The sequence below is a fragment of the Ascaphus truei genome, chromosome 8 (assembly GCF_040206685.1).
Source record: "Ascaphus truei isolate aAscTru1 chromosome 8, aAscTru1.hap1, whole genome shotgun sequence".
NCBI classification, from domain to species: Eukaryota; Metazoa; Chordata; class Amphibia; order Anura; family Ascaphidae; genus Ascaphus; species Ascaphus truei.
The window spans coordinates 1254650-1270103 of NC_134490.1; the positions used below are offsets into that span (position 1 = coordinate 1254650).

The 15454-nt window shown below is 55.0% G+C and overlaps 1 long non-coding RNA gene across 2 annotated transcripts in view; it reads left to right on the forward strand.

The window, feature by feature from the left end:
• LOC142500856 (uncharacterized) overlaps positions 1-15454 on the forward strand; it is a 70069-nt gene that overhangs the window by 42186 nt on the left and 12429 nt on the right. The gene's annotated exons all lie outside the window — the stretch shown is intronic.

Genomic DNA, 15454 nt, shown 5'->3' on the forward strand with positions numbered 1-15454 from the left:
TGGATAGGGTGCGGCTTTGCACGGGGCGCCCTCTGGCTAATCAATGGGTTTAGTGGATCACATGTCACCGGGAGCGGGGGTCTGGCATGTTTGTGTAATAACATAAGGGAGTCGTGTAAACAGCGTGTCGGAAGCACAGGGGAAATAAGAGGCACCTGCAGGGCACTATCACTCACACGCTCACCCCACGGGCGAGCGCCCAGTGACCCCTTATACGATGCACTGTAAGGACAATGAATTCCTGCCCCATGGAGCGTATGGGCTGATTAGTAACAGAGAGATAAGGCGACCAGGCCAACATCTCACACAGCTTGCACCACGCTGCCCTGAACTAGGCTCTCCCACTCTCCCACTTCAGAGACCAGTGTCTTAGCCCCTCGTCCTCCTAATTAACACATTCCCTTTGGGGGAGGGGGGGGGGGCTTTCTATCCCGCAGCCCAATGTAGCTAATCCCAAAATAAATGTCAAGTGATTGCTTTTAATTTCCCTTTTCTCCCTGACCACACACGTCATGATATAATCCCCCAAAGGGCTGTGCAGAAAGTGATGCACTTTATTAGCAGGGTTTCCTAAAATGGCTGCTGGGTTTTTCACTTCTTTATCCTTCTTGAAAAGGCCAGCCAGGTGAGTGCTTTGCCCCCTTATTGTCGCTGCGTTTGAGCTTGTTAGGTATTGGTCTTGGGACATACTGTGCGTGAGTATGTGCGGCCTAGCGCCGGCCTGTGAGACCCCCCCCCCCCCCCCACAGCAATGTCTGCGCTCTGAGACATACTGTGTGTGAGTGTGTGCGGCCTAGCGCCGGCCTGTGAGACCTCCCCCTCCCCCCCACAGCAATGTCCGCGCTCTGAGACATACTGTGCGTGAGTGTGTGCGGCCTAGCGCCGGCCTGTGAGACCTCCTCCCCCCACAGCAATGTCCGCGCTGTGAGACGTACTGTGCGTGAGTATGTGCGGCCTAGCGCCGGCCTGTGAGACCTCCTCCTCCCCCCCCCAGCCCCACAGCAATGTCCGCGCTCTGAGACATACTGTGCGTGAGTGTGTGCGGCCTAGCGCCGGCCTGTGAGACCTCCCCCCCCCCCCGCCCCACAGCAATGTCCGCGCTCTGAGACGTACTGTGCGTGAGTATGTGCGGCCTAGCGCCAGCCTGTGAGACACCCCCCCCCCCCCCCACAGCAATGTCCGCGCTCTGAGACATACTGTGCGAGTGTGTGCGGCCTAGCGCCGGCCTGTGAGACCTCCCCCCTCCCCCCCACAGCAATGTCCGCGCTCTGAGACATACTGTGCGTGAGTGTGTGCGGCCTAGCACCGGCCTGTGAGACCCCCCCCCCCCCCCACAGCAATGTCCGCGCTCTGAGACATACTGTGCGTGAGTGTGTGCGGCCAAGCGCCGGCCTGTGAGACCTCCCCCTCCCCCCCCCCCCACAGCAATGTCCGCGCTCTGAGACATACTGTGCGTGAGTATGTGCGGCCAAGCCCCGGCCTGTGAGACCTCCCCCCCCCCCCACAGCAATGTCCGCGCTCTGAGACATACTGTGCGTGAGTATGTGTGGCCAAGCGCCGGCCTGTGAGACCTCCCCCCCCCCCCCCCACAGCAATGTCCGCGCTCTGAGACATACTGTGCGTGAGTGTGTGCAGCCTAGCGCCGGCCTGTGAGACCTCCCCCCCCCCCGCCCCACAGCAATGTCCGCGCTCTGAGACATACTGTGCGTGAGTGTGTGCGGCCTAGCGCCGGCCTGTGAGACCTCCCACACCCCACAGCAATGTCCGCGCTCTGAGACATACTGTGCGTGAGTGTGTGCGGCCTAGCGCCGGCCTGTGAGACCTCCCCCCCCCACAGAAATGTCCGCGCTCTGAGACATACTGTGCGTGAGTGTGTGCGGCCTAGCGCCGGCCTGTGAGACCTCCCCCCCCCACAGCAATGTCCGTGCTCTGAGACATACTGTGCGTGAGTGTGTGCGGCCTAGCGCCGGCCTGTGAGACCTCCCCCCCACAGCAATGTCCGCGCTCTGAGACATACTGTGCGTGAGTATGTGCGGCCTAGCGCCGGCCTGTGAGACCTCCCCCCCCCACAGCAATGTCCGCGCTCTGAGACATACTGTGTGTGAGTGTGTGCGGCCTAGCGCCGGCCTGTGAGACCTCCCCCCCCCACAGCAATGTCCGCGCTCTGAGACATACTGTGTGTGAGTATGTGCGGCCTAGCGCCGGGTTGTGAGACCCCCTCCCCCCACAGCAATGTCCGCGCTCTGAGACATACTGTGCGTGAGTGTGTGCGGCCTAGCGCCGGCCTGTGAGACCCCCCCCCCCCCCCCACAGCAATGTCCGCGCTCTGAGACATACTGTGCGTGAGTGTGTGCGGCCTAGCGCCGGCCTGTGAGACCTCCCCCCCCCCACAGAAATGTCCGCGCTCTGAGACATACTGTGCGTGAGTGTGTGCGGCCTAGCGCCGGCCTGTGAGACCTCCCCCCCCCCCCCCCACAGCAATGTCCGCGCTCTGAGACATACTGTGCGTGAGTGTGTGCGGCCTAGCGCCGGCCTGTGAGACCTCCCACACCCCACAGCAATGTCCGCGCTGAGACATACTGTGCGGGAGTGTGTGCGGCCTAGCGCCGGCCTGTGAGACCTCCCCCCCCCCCACAGAAATGTCCGCGCTCTGAGACATACTGTGCGTGAGTGTGTGCGGCCTAGCGCCGGCCTGTGAGACCTCCCACACCCCACAGCAATGTCCGCGCTCTGAGACATACTGTGCGTGAGTGTGTGCGGCCTAGCGCCGGCCTGTGAGACCTCCCCCCCCCACAGAAATGTCCGCGCTCTGAGACATACTGTGCGTGAGTGTGTGCGGCCTAGCGCTGGCCTGTGAGACCTCCCCCCACCCCACAGCAATGTCCGCGCTCTGAGACATACTGTGCGTGAGTGTGTGCGGCCTAGCGCCGGCCTGTGAGACCTCCCCCCCCCCCACAGCAATGTCCGCGCTCTGAGACATACTGTGCGTGAGTGTGTGCGGCCTAGCGCCGGCCTGTGAGACCCCCCCCCCCCCCCCAGCAATGTCCGCGCTCTGAGACATACTGTGCGTGAGTGTGTGCGGCCTAGCGCCGGCCTGTGAGACCTCCCCCCCCCACAGCAATGTCCGCGCTCTGAGACATACTGTGCGTGTGTGCGGCCTAGCGCCGGCCTGTGAGACCTCCCCCCCCCCACACAGCAATGTCCGCGCTCTGAGACATACTGTGCGTGAGTGTGTGCGGCCTAGCGCCGGCCTGTGAGACCTCCCCCCCCCCCCCCCACAGCAATGTCCGCGCTCTGAGACATACTGTGCGTGTGTGCGGCCTAGCGCCGGCCTGTGAGACCTCCCCCCCCCAGCAATGTCCGCGCTCTGAGACATACTGTGCGTGAGTGTGTGCGGCCTAGCGCCGGCCTGTGAGACCTCCCCCCCCCCCACAGCAATGTCCGCGCTCTGAGACATACTGTGCGTGTGTGCGGCCTAGCGCCGGCCTGTGAGACCTCCCCCCCCCACAGCAATGTCCGCGCTCTGAGACATACTGTGCGTGAGTGTGTGCGGCCTAGCGCCGGCCTGTGAGACCTCCCCCCACCCCACAGCAATGTCCGCGCTCTGAGACATACTGTGCGTGAGTATGTGCGGCCTAGCGCCAGCCTGTGAGACCTCCCCCCCACAGCAATGTCCGCGCTCTGAGACATACTGTGCGTGAGTGTGTGCGGCCTAGCGCCGGCCTGTGAGACCTCCCCCCCACAGCAATGTCCGCGCTCTGAGACATACTGTGCGTCAGTGTGTGCGGCCTAGCACCGGCCTGTGAGACCTCCCCCCCCCCCCCACAGCAATGTCCGCGCTCTGAGACATACTGTGCGTGAGTATGTGCGGCCTAGCGCCGGCCTGTGAGACCTCCCCCCACCCCACAGCAATGTCCGCGCTCTGAGACATACTGTGCGTGAGTGTGTGCGGCCTAGCGCCGGCCTGTGAGACCTCCCCCCCCCCCCCCACAGCAAATGTCCGCGCTCTGAGACATACTGTGCGTGAGTGTGTGCGGCCTAGCGCCGGCCTGTGAGACCTCCCCCCACCCCACAGCAATGTCCGCGCTCTGAGACATACTGTGCGTGAGTGTGTGCGGCCTAGCGCCGGCCTGTGAGACCTCCCCCCCCCCACAGCAATCTCCGCGCTCTGAGACATACTGTGCGTGAGTGTGTGCGGCCTAGCGCCGGCCTGTGAGACCCCCCCCCCCCCACAGCAATGTCCGCGCTCTGAGACATACTGTGCGTGAGTGTGTGCGGCCTAGCACCGGCCTGTGAGACCTCCCCCCCCCCCAACAGCAATGTCCGCGCTCTGAGACATACTGTGCGTGAGTGTGTGTGGCCTAGCGCCGGCCTGTGAGACCTCCCCCCCCCCCAACAGCAATGTCCGCGCTCTGAGACATACTGTGCGTGAGTATGTGCGGCCTAGCGCCGGCCTGTGAGACCTCCCCCCCCCCCACAGCAATGTCCACGCTCTGAGACATACTGTGCGTGAGTATGTGCGGCCTAGCGCCGGCCTGTGAGACCTCCCCCTCCCCCCCCCCACAGCAATGTCCGCGCTCTGAGACATACTGTGCGTGAGTGTGTGCGGCCTAGCGCCGGCCTGTGAGACCCCCCCCGCCCCACAGCAATGTCCGCGCTCTGAGACATACTGTGCGTGAGTGTGTGCGGCCTAGCGCCGGCCTGTGAGACCCCCTCCCCCCACAGCAATGTCCGCGCTCTGAGACCGGACACTGGGGCCCCCAGGGAGATCTGGATCAGCGCAGTACCACCGCAAGCTTCATCCACACAGGGAGAGGTAGCAGCAAAGTCCCCGCTCTTAATGTGAGTGTAACTTACTGCTGTGTAACTTTCCCAGCGATAGCGGACATTCCTTCCCCCACTCCCACACCCCCAGATATCCCCCCACCCCTCCCGGATACCCACTCCCCCCCCCCCCCCCAGATACCCCCCCAGATATATGGGCGGGCTTGTGCATGGAGAGAAGGGAGCTCAGGAAGTAACCCTTGACCTGGGCATGACCCGCTCTCACTGGCCAGCTCCTCCGAGACCCTCATATGGATGGAGCAGAAAGACCCATGCATATACATTGATGTTAGATAAGGACCACCAGGTCTGTGTAATCGGACCATCTCCTGGAACACTTTAGACCAGGGGTGGCCAACTGCAGGCCTCAAGGGCCACCAACAGGTCAGGTTTTCAGGATATCCCTGCGTCGGCACAGATGGCTCAATCCCTGTCTCAGTGATTGACTGCTCAGCCTGTGCTGAAGCAGTGATATTCTGAAAACCTGACCTGCTGGTGGCCCTTCAGGACTGGAGTTGGCCGCCCTGCTTTAGACCATCCAAGTTCAGTCCTCAAGAACAACGAACAGGCGAGCTTTTAATGATCTCTGCAATTAACCCTTAATTAACCCAGCTCTTCTTATCAGCAAGACACCCCACTTTGCTACATGCACTTTGCTACTGAAGATTTATGGGCTGTTCTTGGGGACGGAACTTTGGCTCTACCAGTCTTAACTTGTAAAGTATGTTTTCCATGTTCTACCCCATATGTTTTTGCACTCTGGTTCTGTACTTGCCCTCATTCTCTTCTGCTGGGTTTGCTTTCTGTGCTCACACCACCATTCCTCACTTGTCACACACGTTTCAGCAAATAAGCATCTTATTTGCAGCCACTGTCACCAACAGCTCACTACATTTATTTGCTGAAACACACACAGACGAGACCGACTCCCCATCCACCCCTTCTTTCTGGTTGAAGTTACAAAGTAATTAATCCTTCAAATGAAGATTCAGAGATTCAGCCAATGGGAACAGAAAATGGAGCCTGCTCTTCCTATACATACATGTGGCAGGAATAGGCTGTCGTATCTGGTAACTGCATTTGTTAATCCATGCTGGAAGCTGTACAGTTAAAGTATGAGTCTGGCCTGGTGCTGGTACAGTTGGAGAGTATGATTCTGGCCTGGTGCTGGTACAGTTGGAGAGTATGAGTCTGGCCTGGTGCTGGTACAGTTGGAGAGTATGAGTCTGGCCTGGTGCTGGTACAGTTGGAGAATATGATGATTCTGGCCTGGTGCTGGTACAGTTGGAGAGTATGATACTGGCCTGGTGCTGGTCCATTGGAGAGTATGATTCTGGCATGGAGCTGGTACAGTCAGAGAGTGTTATTCTGGCGTGGAATTGGTACAGTTGGAGAGTATGAGTCTGGCCTGGTGCTGGTACAGTTGGAGAGTATGATTCTGGCCTGGTGCTGGTACAGTTGGAGAGTATGAGTCTGGCCTGGTGCTGGTACAGTTGGAGAGTATGATTCTGGCCTGGTGCTGGTACAGTTGGAGAGTATGAGTCTGGCCTGGTGCTGGTACAGTTGGAGAGTATGATTCTGGCCTGGTGCTGGTACATTTGGAGAGTAAGATTCTGGCCTTGTGCTGGTACAGTTGGAGAGTATGAGTCTGGCCTGGTGCTGGTACAGTTGGAGAGTATGAGTCTGGCCTGGTGCTGGTACAGTTGGAGAGTATGAGTCTGGCCTGGTGCTGGTACAGTTGGAGAGTATTATTCTTGCCTTGTGCTGGTACAGTTGGAGAGTATGAGTCTGGCCTGGTGCTGGTACAGTTGGAGAGTATGATTCTGGCCTGGTGCTGGTACAGTTGGAGAGTATGAGTCTGGCCTGGTGCTTTTACAGTTGGAGAGTATGAGTCTGGCCTGGTGCTGGTACAGTTGGAGAGTATGAGTCTGGCCTGGTGCTGGTACAGTTGGAAAGTATGAGTCTGGCCTGGTGCTGGTACAGTTGGAAAGTATGAGTCTGGCCTGGTGCTGGTACAGTTGGAGAGTATGAGTCTGGCCTGGTGCTGGTACAGTTGGAGAGTATGATTCTGGCATTGTGCTGGTACAGTTGGAGAGTTTGAGTCTGGCCTGGTGCTGGTACAGTTGGAGAGTTTGAGTCTGGCCTGGTGCTGGTACAGTTGGAGAGTATGAGTCTGGCCTGGTGCTGGTACAGTTGGAGAGTATGATTCTGGCCTGGTGCTGGTACAGTTGGAGAGTATGAGTCTGGCCTGGTGCTGGTACAGTTGGAGAGTATGATTCTGGCCTGGTGCTGGTACAGTTGGAGAGTATGATTCTGGCATTGTGCTGGTACAGTTGGAAAGTATGAGTCTGGCCTGGTGCTGGTACAGTTGGAGAGTATGATTCTGGCCTGGTGCTGGTACAGTTGGAGAGTATGATTCTGGCATTGTGCTGGTACAGTTCGAGAGTTTGAGTCTGGCCTGGTGCTGGTACAGTTGGAGAGTTTGAGTCTGGCCTGGTGCTGGTACAGTTGGAGAGTATGAGTCTGGCCTGGTGCTGGTACAGTTGGAGAGTATGATTCTGGCCTGGTGCTGGTACAGTTGGAGAGTATGAGTCTGGCCTGGTGCTGGTACAGTTGGAGAGTATGAGTCTGGCCATGAGTTGGTACAGTTGGAGAGTATGAGTCTGGCCTGGTTCTGGTACAGTTGGAGAGTATGAGTCTGGCCATGAGTTGGTACAGTTGGAGAGTATGAGTCTGGCCTGGTGCTGGTACAGTTGGAGAGTATGAGTCTGGCCTGGTGCTGGTACAGTTGGAGAGTATGAGTCTGGCCTGGTGCTGGTACAGTTGGAAAGTATGAGTCTGGCCTGGTGCTGGTACAGTTGGAAAGTATGAGTCTGGCCTGGTGCTGGTACAGTTGGAGAGTATGAGTCTGGCCTGGTGCTGGTACAGTTGGAGAGTATGAATCTGGCCTGGTGCTGGTACAGTTGGAGAGTATGATTCTGGCCTGGTGCTGGTACAGTCAGAGAGCATGATTCTGGCCTGGTACTGGTACAGTTGGAGAGTATGATTCTAGCCTGGTGCTGGTACAGTTGGAGAGTTTGAGTCTGGCCTGGTGCTGGTACAGTTGGAGAGTATGATGATTCTGGCCTGGTACTGGTACAGTTGGAGAGTATGATTCTGGCCTGGTACTGGTACAGTTGGAGAGTATGAGTCTGGCCTGGTGCTGGTACAGTTGGAGAGTATGAGTCTGGCCTGGTGCTGGTACAGTTGGAGAGTATGAGTCTGGGCTGGTACTGGTACAGTTGGAGAGTATGATTCTGGCATGGTGCTGGTACAGTTGGAGAGTATGATTCTGGCCTGGTGCTGGTACAGTCAGAGAGCATGATTCTGGCCTGGTACTGGTACAGTTGGAGAGTATGATTCTGGCCTGGTGCTGGTACAGTTGGAGAGTATGAGTCTGGCCTTGTGCTGGTACAGTTGGAGAGTATGAGTCTGGCCTTGTGCTGGTACAGTTGGAGAGTATGATTCTGGCCATGAGTTGGTACAGTTGGAGAGTATGAGTCTGGCCTGGTGCTGGTACAGTTGGAGAGTATGATTCTGGCCCGGTGCTGGTACAGTTGGAGAGTATGATTCTGGCCATGAGTTGGTACAGTTAGAGAGTATGATTCTGGCCCGGTGCTGGTACAGTTAGAGAGTATGATTCTTGCCTGGTGCTGGTACAGTTGGAGAGTATGATTCTGGCCTGGTGCTGGTACAGTTAGAGAGTATGAGTCTGGCCTGGTGCTGGTACAGTTGGAGAGTATGAGTCTGGCCTGGTGCTGGTACAGTTAGAGAGTATGAGTCTGGCCTGGTGCTGGTACAGTTAGAGAGTATGATTCTGGCCTGGTGCTGGTACAGTTGGAGAGTATGAGTCTGGCCTGGTGCTGGTACAGTTGGAGAGTATGAGTCTGGCCTGGTGCTGGTACAGTCAGAGAGTATGATGATTCTGGCCTGGTGCTGGTACAGTTGGAGAGTATGATTCTGGCCTGGTACTGGTACAGTCAGAGAGTATGATTCTGGCCTGGTGCTGGTACAGTTGGAGAGTATGATTCTGGCCATGAGTTGGTACAGTTGGAGAGTATGAGTCTGGCCTGGTGCTGGTACAGTTGGAGAGTATGAGTCTGGCCTGGTGCTGGTACAGTTGGAGAGTATGATTCTGGCCTGGTGCTGGTACAGTTGGAGAGTATGAGTCTGGCCTGGTGCTGGTACAGTTGGAGAGTATGATTCTGGCCTGGTGCTGGTACAGTTGGAGAGTTTGAGTCTGGCCTGGTGCTGGTACAGTTGGAGAGTTTGAGTCTGGCCTGGTGCTGGTACAGTTGGAGAGTATGATTCTGGCATTGTGCTGGTACAGTTGGAGAGTTTGAGTCTGGCCTGGTGCTGGTACAGTTGGAGAGTTTGAGTCTGGCCTGGTGCTGGTACAGTTGGAGAGTTTGAGTCTGGCCTGGTGCTGGTACAGTTGGAGAGTATGATTCTGGCATTGTGCTGGTACAGTTGGAGAGTTTGAGTCTGGCCTGGTGCTGGTACAGTTGGAGAGTTTGAGTCTGGCCTGGTGCTGGTACAGTTGGAGAATATGAGTCTGGCCTGGTGCTGGTACAGTTGGAGAGTATGATTCTGGCCTGGTGCTGGTACAGTTGGAGAGTATGAGTCTGGCCTGGTGCTGGTACAGTTGGAGAGTATGAGTCTGGCCTGGTGCTGGTACAGTTGGAGAGTATGATTCTGGCCTGGTACTGGTACAGTTGGAGAGTATGATTCTGGCCTGGTGCTGGTACAGTTGGAGAGTTTGAGTCTGGCCTGGTGCTGGTACAGTTGGAGAGTATGATGATTCTGGCCTGGTACTGGTACAGTTGGAGAGTATGATTCTGGCCTGGTACTGGTACAGTTGGAGAGTATGAGTCTGGCCTGGTGCTGGTACAGTTGGAGAGTATGATGATTCTGGCCTGGTACTGGTACAGTTGGAGAGTATGATTCTGGCCTGGTACTGGTACAGTTGGAGAGTATGAGTCTGGCCTGGTACTGGTACAGTTGGAGAGTATGATTCTGGCCTGGTACTGGTACAGTTGGAGAGTATGAGTCTGGCCTGGTGCTGGTACAGTTGGAGAGTATGATTCTGGCCTGGTGCTGGTACAGTCAGAGAGCATGATTCTGGCCTGGTACTGGTACAGTTGGAGAGTATGATTCTGGCCTGGTGCTGGTACAGTTGGAGAGTATGAGTCTGGCCTTGTGCTGGTACAGTTGGAGAGTATGATTCTGGCCATGAGTTGGTACAGTTGGAGAGTATGATTCTGGCCTGGTGCTGGTACAGTTGGAGAGTATGAGTCTGGCTTGGTGCTGGTACAGTTGGAGAGTATGAGTCTGGCCTGGTGCTGGTACAGTTGGAGAGTATGATTCTGGCCTGGTACTGGTACAGTTGGAGAGTATGATTCTGGCCTGGTGCTGGTACAGTTGGAGAGTTTGAGTCTGGCCTGGTGCTGGTACAGTTGGAGAGTATGATGATTCAGGCCTGGTACTGGTACAGTTGGAGAGTATGATTCTGGCCTGGTACTGGTACAGTTGGAGAGTATGAGTCTGGCCTGGTGCTGGTACAGTTGGAGAGTATGATGATTCTGGCCTGGTACTGGTACAGTTGGAGAGTATGATTCTGGCCTGGTACTGGTACAGTTGGAGAGTATGAGTCTGGCCTGGTACTGGTACAGTTGGAGAGTATGATTCTGGCCTGGTACTGGTACAGTTGGAGAGTATGAGTCTGGCCTGGTGCTGGTACAGTTGGAGAGTATGATTCTGGCCTGGTGCTGGTACAGTCAGAGAGCATGATTCTGGCCTGGTACTGGTACAGTTGGAGAGTATGATTCTGGCCTGGTGCTGGTACAGTTGGAGAGTATGAGTCTGGCCTTGTGCTGGTACAGTTGGAGAGTATGATTCTGGCCATGAGTTGGTACAGTTGGAGAGTATGAGTCTGGCCTGGTGCTGGTACAGTTGGAGAGTATGAGTCTGGCCTGGTGCTGGTACAGTTGGAGAGTATGAGTCTGGTCTGGTGCTGGTACAGTTGGAGAGTATGATTCTGGCCATGAGTTGGTACAGTTAGAGAGTATGATTCTGGCCCGGTGCTGGTACAGTTAGAGAGTATGATTCTGGCCTGGTGCTGGTACAGTTGGAGAGTATGAGTCTGGCCTGGTGCTGGTACAGTTAGAGAGTATGAGTCTGGCCTGGTGCTGGTACAGTTAGAGAGTATGATTCTGGCCTGGTGCTGGTACAGTTGGAGAGTATGATTCTGGCCTGGTGCTGGTACAGTTGGAGAGTATGATTCTGGCCTGGTACTGGTATAGTTGGAGAGTATGATTCTGGCCTGGTGCTGGTACAGTTGGAGAGTATGATTCTGGCCATGAGTTGGTACAGTTGGAGAGTATGAGTCTGGCCTGGTGCTGGTACAGTTGGAGAGTATGAGTCTGGCCTGGTGCTGGTACAGTTGGAGAGTATGAGTCTGGCCTGGTGCTGGTACAGTTGGAGAGTATGATTCTGGCCTGGTACTGGTACAGTTGGAGAGTATGATTCTGGCCTGGTACTGGTACAGTTGGAGAGTATGAGTCTGGCCTGGTGCTGGTACAGTTGGAGAGTATGAGTCTGGCCTGGTGCTGGTACAGTTGGAGAGTTTGATTCTGGCCTGGTGCTGGTACAGTTGGAGAGTTTGAGTCTGGCCTGGTGCTGGTACAGTTGGAGAGTATGAGTCTGGCTTGGTGCTGGTACAGTTGGAGAGTATGAGTCTGGCCTGGTGCTGGTACAGTTGGAGAGTTTGAGTCTGGCCTGGTGCTGGTACAGTTGGAGAGTATGAGTCTGGCCTGGTGCTGGTACAGTTGGAGAGTATGAGTCTGGCCTGGTGCTGGTACAGTTGGAGAGTATGAGTCTGGCCATGAGTTGGTACAGTTGGAGAGTATGAGTCTGGCCCGGTGCTGGTACAGTTGGAGAGTATGATTCTGGCCTGGTGCTGGTACAGTCAGAGAGTATGATTCTGGCCTGGTGCTGGTACAGTCAGAGAGTATGATTCTGGCCTGGTACTGGTACAGTTGGAGAGTATGAGTCTGGCCTGGTGCTGGTACAGTTGGAGAGTATGAGTCTGGCCTGGTGCTGGTACAGTTGGAGAGTATGAGTCTGGCCTGGTGCTGGTACAGTTGAAGAGTATGATTCTGGCCTTTAGTTGGTACAGTTGAAGAGTATGATACTGGCCTTGAGTTGGTACAGTTGGAGTATGAGTCTGACCATGAGTTGGTACAGTTGGAGAGTATGAGTCTGGCCTGGTGCTGGTACAGTTGGAGACTATGAGTCTGGCCTGGTGCTGGTACATTTGGAGAGTATGAGTCTGGCCTGGTGCTGGTACATTTGGAGAGTATGAGTCTGGCCTGGTGCTGGTACAGTTGGAGAGTTTGAGTCTGGCCTGGTGCTGGTACAGTTGGAGAGTATGAGTCTGGCTTGGTGCTGGTACAGTTGGAGAGTATGAGTCTGGCCTGGTGCTGGTACAGTTGGAGAGTTTGAGTCTGGCCTGGTGCTGGTACAGTTGGAGAGTTTGAGTCTGGCCTGGTGCTGGTACAGTTGGAGAGTATGAGTCTGGCCTGGTGCTGGTACAGTTGGAGAGTATGAGTCTGGCCTGGTGCTGGTACAGTTGGAGAGTATGAGTCTGGCCTGGTGCTGGTACAGTTGGAGAGTATGAGTCTGGCCATGAGTTGGTACAGTTGGAGAGTATGAGTCTGGCCCGGTGCTGGTACAGTTGGAGAGTATGATTCTGGCCTGGTGCTGGTACAGTCAGAGAGTATGATTCTGGCCTGGTGCTGGTACAGTCAGAGAGTATGATTCTGGCCTGGTACTGGTACAGTTGGAGAGTATGAGTCTGGCCTGGTGCTGGTACAGTTGGAGAGTATGAGTCTGGCCTGGTGCTGGTACAGTTGGAGAGTATGAGTCTGGCCTGGTGCTGGTACAGTTGAAGAGTATGATTCTGGCCTTTAGTTGGTACAGTTGAAGAGTATGATACTGGCCTTGAGTTGGTACAGTTGGAGTATGAGTCTGACCATGAGTTGGTACAGTTGGAGAGTATGAGTCTGGCCTGGTGCTGGTACAGTTGGAGAGTATGAGTCTGGCCTGGTGCTGGTACATTTGGAGAGTATGAGTCTGGCCTGGTGCTGGTACATTTGGAGAGTATGAGTCTGGCCTGGTGCTGGTACAGTTGGAGAGTATGAGTCTGGCCTGGTGCTGGTACAGTTGGAGAGTATGATTCTGGCCTGGTGCTGGTACAGTTGGAGAGTATGAGTCTGGCCTGGTGCTGGTACAGTTGGAGAGTATGAGTCTGGCCTGGTGCTGGTACAGTTGGAGAGTATGAGTCTGGCCTGGTACTGGTACAGTTGGAGAGTATGAGTCTGGCCTGGTGCTGGTACAGTTGGAGAGTATGAGTCTGGCCTGGTGCTGGTACAGTTGGAGAGTATGAGTCTGGCCTGGTGCTGGTACAGTTGGAGAGTATGAGTCTGGCCTGGTGCTGGTACAGTTGGAGAGTATGATTCTGGCCATGAGTTGGTACAGTTGGAGAGTATGAGTCTGGCCTGGTGCTGGTACATTTGGAGAGTATGAGTCTGGCCTGGTGCTGGTACAGTTGGAGAGTATGAGTCTGGCCTGGTGCTGGTACAGTTGGAGAGTATGAGTCTGGCCTGGTGCTGGTACAGTTGGAGAGTATGAGTCTGGCCTGGTGCTGGTACAGTTGGAGAGTATGAGTCTGGCCTGGTGCTGGTACAGTTGGAGAGTATGAGTCTGGCCTGGTGCTGGTACAGTTGGAGAGTATGATTCTGGCCTGGTGCTGGTACAGTTGGAGAGTATGATGAGTCTGGACTGGTTTGAAGTGCACAGTATGGAAGTCGGTCACAGACCGTTAGGACGCGCTCAATCCTGTTATATTTGTTTTTTTTATTAAGTAAGAATTAACTTCCATAAATTCCTGTGGATGAATAGGGACCATAAAACCTGCATTTTACAGCCTCGCAATGTAAGTTTGTCATCTGGTGAGGACCAGGATCGGGGGGAGGGAGAGAGGCAAACTAGGAACAGACACAGTGTGAGTGTGTGTGTGTGTGTGTGTGTGAGAGAGAGAAAAGAGAGAGGTGTGAGAGAGAAGAGGAGAGAAAAGAAAGAGGGGGAGGAGAATGAAGAGGATGAAGAAAAGAGTGCCATATAGAGGATGAAGGAGAGAAAACGTTGAGGAAATGCAAGAGCGTAAGAAAGAGAGAAGAGAATGAGAAGAAAAGAGGGACCTAGTATAACCATAGAGATGGAATAAGATGAATATGGATAGAAATGAGCGTGAGAGAGAGGTGTGAGAGAGAGGTGTGAGAGAGAGGTGTGTGTGAGAGAGGTGTGTGTGAGAGAGGTGTGTGTGAGAGAGGTGTGTGTGAGAGAGGTGTGTGTGAGAGAGGTGTGTGTGAGAGAGGTGTGTGTGAGAGAAGTGTGTGTGAGAGAAGTGTGTGTGAGAGAGGTGTGTGTGAGAAGTGTGTGTGTGAGGGGTGTGTGTGTGTGAGGGGTGTGTGTGTGAGAGAGGTGTGTGTGAGAGAGGTGTGTGTGAGAGAGGTGTGTGTGAGAGAGGTGTGTGTGAGAGAGGTGTGTGTGAGAGAGGTGTGTGTGAGAGAGGTGTGTGTGAGAGAGGTGTGTGTGAGGTGTGTGTGAGAGGTGTGTGTGTGAGAGGTGTGTGTGAGGTGTGTGTGAGAGGTGTGTGAGTGAGAGAGGTGTGTGAGTGAGAGAGGTGTGTGAGTGAGAGAGGTGTGTGAGTGAGAGAGGTATGTGAGTGAGAGAGGTATGTGTGTGAGAGAGGTGTGTGTGAGAGAAGTGTGTGTGAGAGAAGTGTGTGTGAGAGAGGTGTGTGTGAGAAGTGTGTGTGTGAGGGGTGTGTGTGTGTGAGAGAGGTGTGTGTGAGAGAGGTGTGTGTGAGAGAGGTGTGTGTGAGACAGGTGTGTGTGAGAGAGGTGTGTGTGAGAGAGGTGTGTGAGAGAGGTGTGTGTGAGAGAGGTGTGTGTGAGAGAGGTGTGTGTGAGAGAGGTGTGTGTGAGAGGTGTGTGTGAGAGGTGTGTGTGTGAGAGGTGTGTGTGAGGTGTGTGTGAGAGGTGTGTGAGTGAGAGAGGTGTGTGAGTGAGAGAGGTGTGTGAGTGAGAGAGGTATGTGAGTGAGAGAGGTGTGTGAGTGAGAGAGGTGTGTGAGAGAGAGAGGTGTGTGAGAGAGAGGTGTGTGAGAGAGAGAGGTGTGTGAGAGAGAGAGGTGTGTGAGAGAGAGAGGTGTGTGTGTGAGAGAGGTGTGTGTGAGAGAGGTGTGTGTGAGAGGTGTGTGTGAGAGAGGTGTGTGTGAGAGAGGTGTGTGTGAGAGCGATATGGATAGAAATGAGCATGAGAGAGGTGTGTGAGAGAGAGGTGTGTGTGTGAGAGAGAGAGATATGGATAGAAATGAGCGTGAGAGAGAGGTGTGTGAGAGAGGGGTGTGTGTGTGTGAGAGAGAGATATGGATAGAAATGAGCGTGAGAGAGAGGTGTGTGAGAGAGAGGTGTGTGAGAGAGAGGTGTGTGAGAGAGAGGTGTGTGAGAGAGGTGTGTGAGAGAGGT